Here is a 14,185-nt window from a genome sequence, read left to right on the forward strand (position 1 = left end):
TCTGTGTATACATGGAAATATCAACAACGCCATCTGTAAAAACATGGAAACATGTACACCGCTATATCTATAAACATGGAAATATCTGCAGAGCCATCGGTAAAACATGGAAATACCTCCACAGTCATCTGTATAAACATGGAAATATCTTCAATGTCATCTGTATACACATGGAAATATCTACACAGCCATCTGTATAAACATGTAAATATCTACACTGCTATCTCTATAAACATGGAAATATCTACACCGCCATCTCTATAAACATGAAAATATCTACACTGCCATCTCCATAAACATGGAACTAACTACTCCGCCATCTGTATAAACATGGAAACATCTACACCGCCATCTGTGTGAATAAGGAAATATCTACAATGCCATCTGTATAAAAATATAAATATCTGCACCGCGAGCTGTATAAACATGGAAATATCTACATCGCTATCTGTATAAAGGTGGAAATACCAACACATCTATCGGTATAAACATGGAAATATCTACAACGCCATCTATATAAACATGGAAATATCTACACCGCTATGTCTATAAACATAGAAATACCTACACCGCTATCTCTATAAACATGGAAATATCTACACCGCTATCTGTATAAACATGGAAATATCTACACCGCTATCTGTATAAACATTTAAATATCTACACCGATATCTGTAAAAACATGGAAATATCTACACTGCCATCTCTATAAACATTGAAATATCTACACTGCCATCTGTAAAACATGGAAATATCTACACAGTCATCTGAATAAACATGGAAATATCTACACCACCATCTGTATAAACATGGAAATACCTACAATACCATCTGTATGCACATGGAAATATCTACACAGACATCTCTATAAGTATGGAAATATCTACACGGCCATCTGTATAAACATGGAAATATTTACACTGTCATCTGTAGAAAGATGGAAATATCTACACGGCTATCTCTGTAAATATGGAAATATCTACACCGCCATCTCTATAAACATGAAAATATCTACACTGCCATCTCCATAAAGATGGAAGTATCAACTCCGCCATATGTATAAACACGGAAATATCTACACCACCATCTGTTAAAACATGGAAATATCTACACCGTTCTCTGTATAAATATGGAAATATCTACACCGCCATCTGCATGTCCATGGAAATATCTATGCTGCCATCTGTATAAACATGGAAATATCTACACGGCCATCTGTGTATAGATGGAAATATCAACAACGCCATCTGTACAAACATGGACCTATGTACACCGCTATCTCCATCAACATGGAAATATCTGCACAGCCATCTGTAAAACATGGAAATACCTCTACAGTCATCTGTATAAACATGGAAATATCTACACCGCAATCTCTATAAACATGGAAATATCTGCAGAGCCATCGGTAATACATGGAAATACCTCTACAGTCATCTGTATAAAAATGGAAATATCCACAATGCCATCTGTATACACATGGAAATATCTACACAGCCGTCTGTATAAACATGTAAATATCTACACTGCTATCTCTATAAACATGGAAATATCTACACCGCCATCTCTATAAACATGAAAATATCTACACTGCCATCTCCATAAACATGGAACTAACTACTCCGCCATATGTATAAACATGGAAACATCTACACCGCCATCTGTGTGAATGAGGAAATATCTACAATGCCATCTGTATAAAGATATAAATATCTGCACCGCGAGCTGTATAAACATGGAAATATCTACATTGCTATCTGTATAAACGTGTAAATACCAACACATCTATCGGTATAAACATGGAAATATCTACAACGCCATCTATATAAACATGGAAATATCTACACCGCTATGTCTATAAACATGGAAATACCTACACCGCTATCTCTATAAACATGGAAATATCTACACCGATATCTGTATAAACATGGAAATATCTACACCGCGATCTGCATAAACATGGAAATATCTACACCGCGATCTGTATAAACATGGAAATATCTTCAGCACGATCTGTATAAACATGGTAGTATCTACACCGCCATCTGTATAAACATGGAAATATAAACACCGCCATCTGCATAAACATGGAAATAGCTACAATGCAATCTGTAGAAAGATGGAAATGTCTACACCGCAATCTGTGTAAACATGGAAATATCAACACCGATATCTGTAAAAACATGGAAATACCTACACCGCTATCTGTATAAACATGGAAATATCTACACCGCGATCTGCATAAACATGGAAATATCTACAGCGCCATCTCTATAAACATTGAAATATCTACACTGCCATCTGTAAAAACATGGAAATATCTACACAGTCATCTGAATAAACATGGAAATATCTACACCACCATCTGTATAAACATGGAAATACCTACAATACCAGCTGTATACACATGGAAATATCTACACAGATATCTGTATAAGTATGGAAACATCTACACCGCCATCTGTATAAAAATGGAAATATCTACACTGCTATCTCTATAAACATGGAAATACCTACACCGCCATCTCTATAAACATGAAAATATCTACACTGCCATCTCCATAAACATGGAACTAACTACTCCGCCATCTGTATAAGCATGGAATCATCTACACCGCCATCTGTGTGAATAAGTAAATATCTACAATGCCATCTGTATAAAGATATAAATATCTGCACCGCGAGCTGTATAAACATGGAAATATCCACATCGCTATCTGTATAAACGTTGAAATACCAACACATCTATCGGTATAAACATGGAAATATCTACAACGCCATCTACATAAACATGGAAATATCTACACTGATATGTCTATAAACATGGAAATATCTACAACGCCATCTGTATAAACATGGAAATATCTACACCGCGATCTGTATAAACATGGAAATATCTACACCGCGATCTGTATAAACATGGAAATAACTTCACCACGATCTGTATAAACATGGAAATATCTACACCGCTATCTGTATAAACATGGTAATATCTACACCACCATCTATATAAACATGGAAGTATCTACACCGCAATCTGCATAAACATTGAAATATCTACACTGCCATCTGTAAAAACATGGAAATATCTACACAGTCATCTGAATAAACATGGAAATATCTACTCCACCATCTGTATAAACATGGAAATACCTACAATACCATCTGTATACACATGGAAATATCTACACAGACATCTGTATAAGTATGGAAATATCTACACCGCCATCTGTATAAACATGGAAATATCTACACTGCCATCTGTAGAAAGATGGAATTATCTACACTGCTATCTCTATAAACATGGTAATATCTACACCGCCATCTGCATGTCCATGGAAATATCTACGCTGCCATCTGTATAAACATGGAAATATCTACACGACCATCTGTGTATAGATGGAAATATCAACAACGCCATCTCTACAAACATGGAAATATCTACACCGCTATCTCTATAAACATGGAAATATCTGCACAGCCATCTGTAAAACATGGAAATACCTCTACAGTCATCTATATAAACATGGAAATATCTACACAGCCATCTGTATAAACATGTAAATATCTACACTGCTATCTCTATAAACATGGAAATACCTACACCGCCATCTCTATAAACATGAAAATATCTACACTGCCATCTCCATAAACATGGAACTAACTACTCCGCCATCTGTATAAGCATGGAAACATCTACACCGCCATCTGTGTGAATAAGTAAATATCTACAATGCCATCTGTATAAAGATATAAATATCTGCACCGCGAGCTGTATAAACATGGAAATATCCACATCGCTATCTGTATAAACGTTGAAATACCAACACATCTATCGGTATAAACATGGAAATATCTACAACGCCATCTACATAAACATGGAAATATCTACACTGATATGTCTATAAACATGGAAATATCTACAACGCCATCTGTATAAACATGGAAATATCTACACTGCGATCTGTATAAACATGGAAATATCTACACCGCGATCTGTATAAACATGGAAATAACTTCACCACGATCTGTATAAACATGGAAATATCTACACCGCTATCTGTATAAACATGGTAATATCTACACCACCATCTATATAAACATGGAAGTATCTACACCGCAATCTGCATAAACATTGAAATATCTACACTGCCATCTGTAAAAACATGGAAATATCTACACAGTCATCTGAATAAACATGGAAATATCTACTCCACCATCTGTATAAACATGGAAATACCTACAATACCATCTGTATACACATGGAAATATCTACACAGACATCTGTATAAGTATGGAAATATCTACACCGCCATCTGTATAAACATGGAAATATCTACACTGCCATCTGTAGAAAGATGGAATTATCTACACTGCTATCTCTATAAACATGGTAATATCTACACCGCCATCTGCATGTCCATGGAAATATCTACGCTGCCATCTGTATAAACATGGAAATATCTACACGACCATCTGTGTATAGATGGAAATATCAACAACGCCATCTCTACAAACATGGAAATATCTACACCGCTATCTCTATAAACATGGAAATATCTGCACAGCCATCTGTAAAACATGGAAATACCTCTACAGTCATCTATATAAACATGGAAATATCTACCCAGCCATCTGTATAAACATGTAAATATCTACACTGCTATCTCTATAAACATGGAAATACCTACACCGCCATCTCTATAAACATGAAAATATCTACACTGCCATCTCCATAAACATGGAACTAACTACTCCGCCATCTGTATAAGCATGGAAACATCTACACCGCCATCTGTGTGAATAAGTAAATATCTACAATGCCATCTGTATAAAGATATAAATATCTGCACCGCGAGCTGTATAAACATGGAAATATCCACATCGCTATCTGTATAAACGTTGAAATACCAACACATCTATCGGTATAAACATGGAAATATCTACAACGCCATCTACATAAACATGGAAATATCTACACTGATATGTCTATAAACATGGAAATATCTACAACGCCATCTGTATAAACATGGAAATATCTACACCGCGATCTGTATAAACATGGAAATATCTACACCGCGATCTGTATAAACATGGAAATAACTTCACCATGATCTGTATAAACATGGAAATATCTACACCGCTATCTGTATAAACATGGTAATATCTACACCACCATCTATATAAACATGGAAGTATCTACACCGCAATCTGCATAAACATTGAAATATCTACACTGCCATCTGTAAAAACATGGAAATATCTACACAGTCATCTGAATAAACATGGAAATATCTACTCCACCATCTGTATAAACATGGAAATACCTACAATACCATCTGTATACACATGGAAATATCTACACAGACATCTGTATAAGTATGGAAATATCTACACCGCCATCTGTATAAACATGGAAATATCTACACTGCCATCTGTAGAAAGATGGAATTATCTACACTGCTATCTCTATAAACATGGAAATATCTACACCGCCATCTCTATAAACATGAAAATATCAACACTGCCATCTCCATAAAGATGGAAGTATCTACTCCGCCATGTGTATAAACACGGAAATATCTACACCACCATCTGTGAAAACATGGAAATATCTAAACCACTATCTTTATAAACATGGAAATATCTACATCGCCATCTGCATGTCCATGGAAATATCTACGCTGCCATCTGTATAAACATGGAAATATCTACACGGCCATCTGTGTATAGATGGAAATATCAACATCGCCATCTGTACAAACATGGAAATATCTACACCGCTATCTCTATAAACATGGAAATATCTGCACAGACATCTGAAAAACATGGAAATAACTCTACAGTCATCTGTATAAACATGGAAATATCTACAATGCCATCTGTATACACATGGAAATATCTACACAGCCATCTGTATAAACATGTAAATATCTACACTGCTATCTCTATAAACATGGAAATATCTACACTGCCATCTCTATTAACATGAAAATATCCACACTGCCATCTCCATAAACATGGAACTAACTACTCCGCCATCTGTATAAACATGGAAACATCTACACCGCCATCTGTGTGAATAAGGAAATATCTACAATGCCATCTGTATAAAGACATAAATATCTGCACCGCGAGCTGTATAAACATGGAAATATCTACATCGCTATCTGTATAAACGTGGAAATACCAACACATCTATCGGTATAAACATGGAAATATCTACCATGCCATCTATATAAACATGGAAATATCTACACCGCTATGTCTATAAACATGGAAATACCTACACCGCTATCTCTATAAACATGGAAATATCTACACCGCTATCTGTATAAACATGGAAATATCTACACCGCTATCTGTATAAACATGGAAATATCTACACAGCGATCTGTATAAACATGGAAATATCTACACCGCGATCTGTATAAACATGGAAATATCTACACCGCGATCTGTATAAACATGGAAATATCTACACCACCATCTATATAAACATGGAAATATCTACACCGCCATCTGCATAAACATGGAAATATCTACAATGCCATCTGTAGAAAGATGGAAATATCTACACCGCAATCTGTGTAAACATTTAAATATCTACACCGATATCTGTAAAAACATGGAAATATCTACAGCGCCATCTCTATAAACATTGAAATATCTACACTGCCATCTGTAAAACATGGAAATATCTACACAGTCATCTGAATAAACATGGAAATATCTACACCACCATCTGTATAAACATGGAAATACCTACAATACCATCTGTATGCACATGGAAATATCTACACAGACATCTCTATAAGTATGGAAATATCTACACGGCCATCTGTATAAACATGTAAATATCTACACTGCTATCTCTATAAACATGGAAATATCTACACCGCCATCTCTATCAACATGAAAATATCTACACTGCCATCTCCATAAACATGGAACTAACTACTCCGCCATCTGTATAAACATGGAAACATCTACACCGCCATCTGTGTGAATAAGGAAATATCTACAATGCCATCTGTATAAAGATATAAATATCTGCACCGCGAGCTGTATAAACATGGAAATATCTACACCGCTATCTGTATAAACATGGAAATATCTACATCGCGATCTGTATAAACATGGAAATATCTACAGCGCCATCTCTATAAACATTGAAATATCTACACTGCCATCTGTACAACATGGAAATATCTACACAGTCATCTGAATAAACATGGAAATATCTACACCACCATCTGTATAAACATGGAAATACCTACAATACCATCTGTATACTCATGGAAATATCTACACAGACATCTCTATAAGTATGGAAATATCTACACCGCCATCAGTATAAACATGGAAATATCTACACTGCCATCTGTAGATAGATGGAAAAATCTACACCGCTATCTCTATAAATATGGAAATATCTACACCGCCATCTCTATAAACTTGAAAATATCTACACTGCCATCTCTATAAAGATGGAACTATCTACTCTGCCATGTGTATAAACACGGAAATATCTACACCACCATCTGTGAAAACATGGAAATAACTACACCGCTATCTGTATAAACATGGTAATATCTACACCGCCATCTGCATGTCCATGGAAATATCTACGCTGCCATCTGTATAAACATGGAAATATCTACATCGCTATCTGTATAAACGTGGAAATACCAACACATCTATCGGTATAAACATGGAAATATCTACCATGCCATCTATATAAACATGGAAATATCTACACCGCTATGTCTATAAACATGGAAATACCTACACCGCTATCTCTATAAACATGGAAATATCTACACCGCTATCTGTATAAACATGGAAATATCTACACCGCTATCTGTATAAACATGGAAATATCTACACAGCGATCTGTATAAACCTGGAAATATCTACACCGCGATCTGTATAAACATGGAAATATCTACACCGCGATCTGTATAAACATGGAAATATCTACACCACCATCTATATAAACATGGAAATATCTACACTGCCATCTGCATAAACATGGAAATATCTACAATGCCATCTGTAGAAAGATGGAAATATCTACACCGCAATCTGTGTAAACATTTAAATATCTACACCGATATCTGTAAAAACATGGAAATATCTACAGCGCCATCTCTATAAACATTGAAATATCTACACTGCCATCTGTAAAACATGGAAATATCTACACAGTCATCTGAATAAACATGGAAATATCTACACCACCATCTGTATAAACATGGAAATACCTACAATACCATCTGTATGCACATGGAAATATCTACACAGACATCTCTATAAGTATGGAAATATCTACAAGGCCATCTGTATAAACATGTAAATATCTACACTGCTATCTCTATAAACATGGAAATATCTACACCGCCATCTCTATAAACATGAAAATATCTACACTGCCATCTCCATCAACATGGAACTAACTACTCCGCCATCTGTATAAACATGGAAACATCTACACCGCCATCTGTGTGAATAAGGAAATATCTACAATGCCATCTGTATAAAGATATAAATATCTGCACCGCGAGCTGTATAAACATGGAAATATCTACATCGCTATCTGTATAAACGTGGAAATACCAACACATCTATCGGTATAAACATGGAAATATCTACAACGCCATCTATATAAACATGGAAATATCTACACCGCTATGTCTATAAACATAGAAATACCTACACCGCTATCTCTATAAACATGGAAATATCTACACCGCTATCTGTATAAACATGGAAATATCTACACCGCTATCTGTATAAACATGGAAATATCTACATCGCGATCTGTATAAACATGGAAATATCTACAGCGCCATCTCTATAAACATTGAAATATCTACACTGCCATCTGTACAACATGGAAATATCTACACAGTCATCTGAATAAACATGGAAATATCTACACCACCATCTGTATAAACATGGAAATACCTACAATACCATCTGTATACTCATGGAAATATCTACACAGACATCTCTATAAGTATGGAAATATCTACACCGCCATCAGTATAAACATGGAAATATCTACACTGCCATCTGTAGATAGATGGAAAAATCTACACCGCTATCTCTATAAATATGGAAATATCTACACCGCCATCTCTATAAACTTGAAAATATCTACACTGCCATCTCTATAAAGATGGAAGTATCTACTCTGCCATGTGTATAAACACGGAAATATCTACACCACCATCTGTGAAAACATGGAAATAACTACACCGCTATCTGTATAAACATGGTAATATCTACACCGCCATCTGCATGTCCATGGAAATATCTACGCTGCCATCTGTATAAACATGGAAATATCTACACGACCATCTGTGTATAGATGGAAATATCAACAACGCCATCTCTACAAACATGGAAATATCTACACCGCTATCTCTATAAACATGGAAATATCTGCACAGCCATCTGTAAAACATGGAAATACCTCTACAGTCATCTATATAAACATGGAAATATCTACACAGCCATCTGTATAAACATGTAAATATCTACACTGCTATCTCTATAAACATGGAAATACCTACACCGCCATCTCTATAAACATGAAAATATCTACACTGCCATCTCCATAAACATGGAACTAACTACTCCGCCATCTGTATAAGCATGGAAACATCTACACCGCCATCTGTGTGAATAAGTAAATATCTACAATGCCATCTGTATAAAGATATAAATATCTGCACCGCGAGCTGTATAAACATGGAAATATCCACATCGCTATCTGTATAAACGTTGAAATACCAACACATCTATCGGTATAAACATGGAAATATCTACAACGCCATCTACATAAACATGTAAATATCTACACTGCTATCTCTATAAACATGGAAATACCTACACCGCCATCTCTATAAACATGAAAATATCTACACTGCCATCTCCATAAACATGGAACTAACTACTCCGCCATCTGTATAAGCATGGAAACATCTACACCGCCATCTGTGTGAATAAGTAAATATCTACAATGCCATCTGTATAAAGATATAAATATCTGCACCGCGAGCTGTATAAACATGGAAATATCCACATCGCTATCTGTATAAACGTTGAAATACCAACACATCTATCGGTATAAACATGGAAATATCTACAACGCCATCTACATAAACATGGAAATATCTACACTGATATGTCTATAAACATGGAAATATCTACAACGCCATCTGTATAAACATGGAAATATCTACACCGCGATCTGTATAAACATGGAAATATCTACACCGCGATCTATATAAACATGGAAATAACTTCACCACGATCTGTATAAACATGGAAATATCTACACTGCTATCTGTATAAACATGGTAATATCTACACCACCATCTATATAAACATGGAAGTATCTACACCGCAATCTGCATAAACATTGAAATATCTACACTGCCATCTGTAAAAACATGGAAATATCTACACAGTCATCTGAATAAACATGGAAATATCTACTCCACCATCTGTATAAACATGGAAATACCTACAATACCATCTGTATACACATGGAAATATCTACACAGACATCTGTATAAGTATGGAAATATCTACACCGCCATCTGTATAAACATGGAAATATCTACACTGCCATCTGTAGAAAGATGGAATTATCTACACTGCTATCTCTATAAACATGGAAATATCTACACCGCCATCTCTATAAACATGAAAATATCAACACTGCCATCTCCATAAAGATGGAAGTATCTACTCCGCCATGTGTATAAACACGGAAATATCTACACCACCATCTGTGAAAACATGGAAATATCTAAACCACTATCTTTATAAACATGGAAATATCTACATCGCCATCTGCATGTCCATGGAAATATCTACGCTGCCATCTGTATAAACATGGAAATATCTACACGGCCATCTGTGTATAGATGGAAATATCAACATCGCCATCTGTACAAACATGGAAATATCTACACCGCTATCTCTATAAACATGGAAATATCTGCACAGACATCTGAAAAACATGGAAATAACTCTACAGTCATCTGTATAAACATGGAAATATCTACAATGCCATCTGTATACACATGGAAATATCTACACAGCCATCTGTATAAACATGTAAATATCTACACTGCTATCTCTATAAACATGGAAATATCTACACTGCCATCTCTATTAACATGAAAATATCCACACTGCCATCTCCATAAACATGGAACTAACTACTCCGCCATCTGTATAAACATGGAAACATCTACACCGCCATCTGTGTGAATAAGGAAATATCTACAATGCCATCTGTATAAAGATATAAATATCTGCACCGCGAGCTGTATAAACATGGAAATATCTACATCGCTATCTGTATAAACGTGGAAATACCAACACATCTATCGGTATAAACATGGAAATATCTACCATGCCATCTATATAAACATGGAAATATCTACACCGCTATGTCTATAAACATGGAAATACCTACACCGCTATCTCTATAAACATGGAAATATCTACACCGCTATCTGTATAAACATGGAAATATCTACACCGCTATCTGTATAAACATGGAAATATCTACACAGCGATCTGTATAAACATGGAAATATCTACACCGCGATCTGTATAAACATGGAAATATCTACACCGCGATCTGTATAAACATGGAAATATCTACACCACCATCTATATAAACATGGAAATATCTACACCGCCATCTGCATAAACATGGAAATATCTACAATGCCATCTGTAGAAAGATGGAAATATCTACACCGCAATCTGTGTAAACATTTAAATATCTACACCGATATCTGTAAAAACATGGAAATATCTACAGCGCCATCTCTATAAACATTGAAATATCTACACTGCCATCTGTAAAACATGGAAATATCTACACAGTCATCTGAATAAACATGGAAATATCTACACCACCATCTGTATAAACATGGAAATACCTACAATACCATCTGTATGCACATGGAAATATCTACCCAGACATCTCTATAAGTATGGAAATATCTACACGGCCATCTGTATAAACATGTAAATATCTACACTGCTATCTCTATAAACATGGAAATATCTACACCGCCATCCCTATAAACATGAAAATATCTACACTGCCATCTCCATAAACATGGAACTAACTACTCCGCCATCTGTATAAACATGGAAACATCTACACCGCCATCTGTGTGAATAAGGAAATATCTACAATGCCATCTGTATAAAGATATAAATATCTGCACCGCGAGCTGTATAAACATGGAAATATCTACACCGCTATCTGTATAAACATGGAAATATCTACATCGCGATCTGTATAAACATGGAAATATCTACAGCGCCATCTCTATAAACATTGAAATATCTACACTGCCATCTGTACAACATGGAAATATCTACACAGTCATCTGAATAAACATGGAAATATCTACACCACCATCTGTATAAACATGGAAATACCTACAATACCATCTGTATACTCATGGAAATATCTACACAGACATCTCTATAAGTATGGAAATATCTACACCGCCATCAGTATAAACATGGAAATATCTACACTGCCATCTGTAGATAGATGGAAAAATCTACACCGCTATCTCTATAAATATGGAAATATCTACACCGCCATCTCTATAAACTTGAAAATATCTACACTGCCATCTCTATAAAGATGGAAGTATCTACTCTGCCATGTGTATAAACACGGAAATATCTACACCACCATCTGTGAAAACATGGAAATAACTACACCGCTATCTGTATAAACATGGTAATATCTACACCGCCATCTGCATGTCCATGGAAATATCTACGCTGCCATCTGTATAAACATGGAAATATCTACATCGCTATCTGTATAAACGTGGAAATACCAACACATCTATCGGTATAAACATGGAAATATCTACCATGCCATCTATATAAACATGGAAATATCTACACCGCTATGTCTATAAACATGGAAATACCTACACCGCTATCTCTATAAACATGGAAATATCTACACCGCTATCTGTATAAACATGGAAATATCTACACCGCTATCTGTATAAACATGGAAATATCTACACAGCGATCTGTATAAACCTGGAAATATCTACACCGCGATCTGTATAAACATGGAAATATCTACACCGCGATCTGTATAAACATGGAAATATCTACACCACCATCTATATAAACATGGAAATATCTACACCGCCATCTGCATAAACATGGAAATATCTACAATGCCATCTGTAGAAAGATGGAAATATCTACACCGCAATCTGTGTAAACATTTAAATATCTACACCGATATCTGTAAAAACATGGAAATATCTACAGCGCCATCTCTATAAACATTGAAATATCTACACTGCTATCTGTAAAACATGGAAATATCTACACAGTCATCTGAATAAACATGGAAATATCTACACCACCATCTGTATAAACATGGAAATACCTACAATACCATCTGTATGCACATGGAAATATCTACACAGACATCTCTATAAGTATGGAAATATCTACACGGCCATCTGTATAAACATGTAAATATCTACACTGCTATCTCTATAAACATGGAAATATCTACACCGCCATCTCTATAAACATGAAAATATCTACACTGCCATCTCCATAAACATGGAACTAACTACTCCGCCATCTGTATAAACATGGAAACATCTACACCGCCATCTGTGTGAATAAGGAAATATCTACAATGCCATCTGTGTAAAGATATAAATATCTGCACCGCGAGCTGTATAAACATGGAAATATCTACATCGCTATCTGTATAAACGTGGAAATACCAACACATCTATCGGTATAAACATGGAAATATCTACAACGCCATCTATATAAACATGGAAATATCTACACCGCTATGTCTATAAACATAGAAATACCTACACCGCTATCTCTATAAACATGGAAATATCTACACCGCTATCTGTATAAACATGGAAATATCTACACCGCTATCTCTATAAACATGGAAATATCTACATCGCGATCTGTATAAACATGGAAATATCTACAGCACCATCTCTATAAACATTGAAATATCTACACTGCCATCTGTACAACATGGAAATATCTACACAGTCATCTGAATAAACATGGAAATATCTACACCACCATCTGTATAAACATGGAAATACCTACA

This window comes from Pan paniscus, chromosome 6 (assembly GCF_029289425.2).
Source record: "Pan paniscus chromosome 6, NHGRI_mPanPan1-v2.0_pri, whole genome shotgun sequence".
Lineage (NCBI taxonomy): Eukaryota > Metazoa > Chordata > Mammalia > Primates > Hominidae > Pan > Pan paniscus.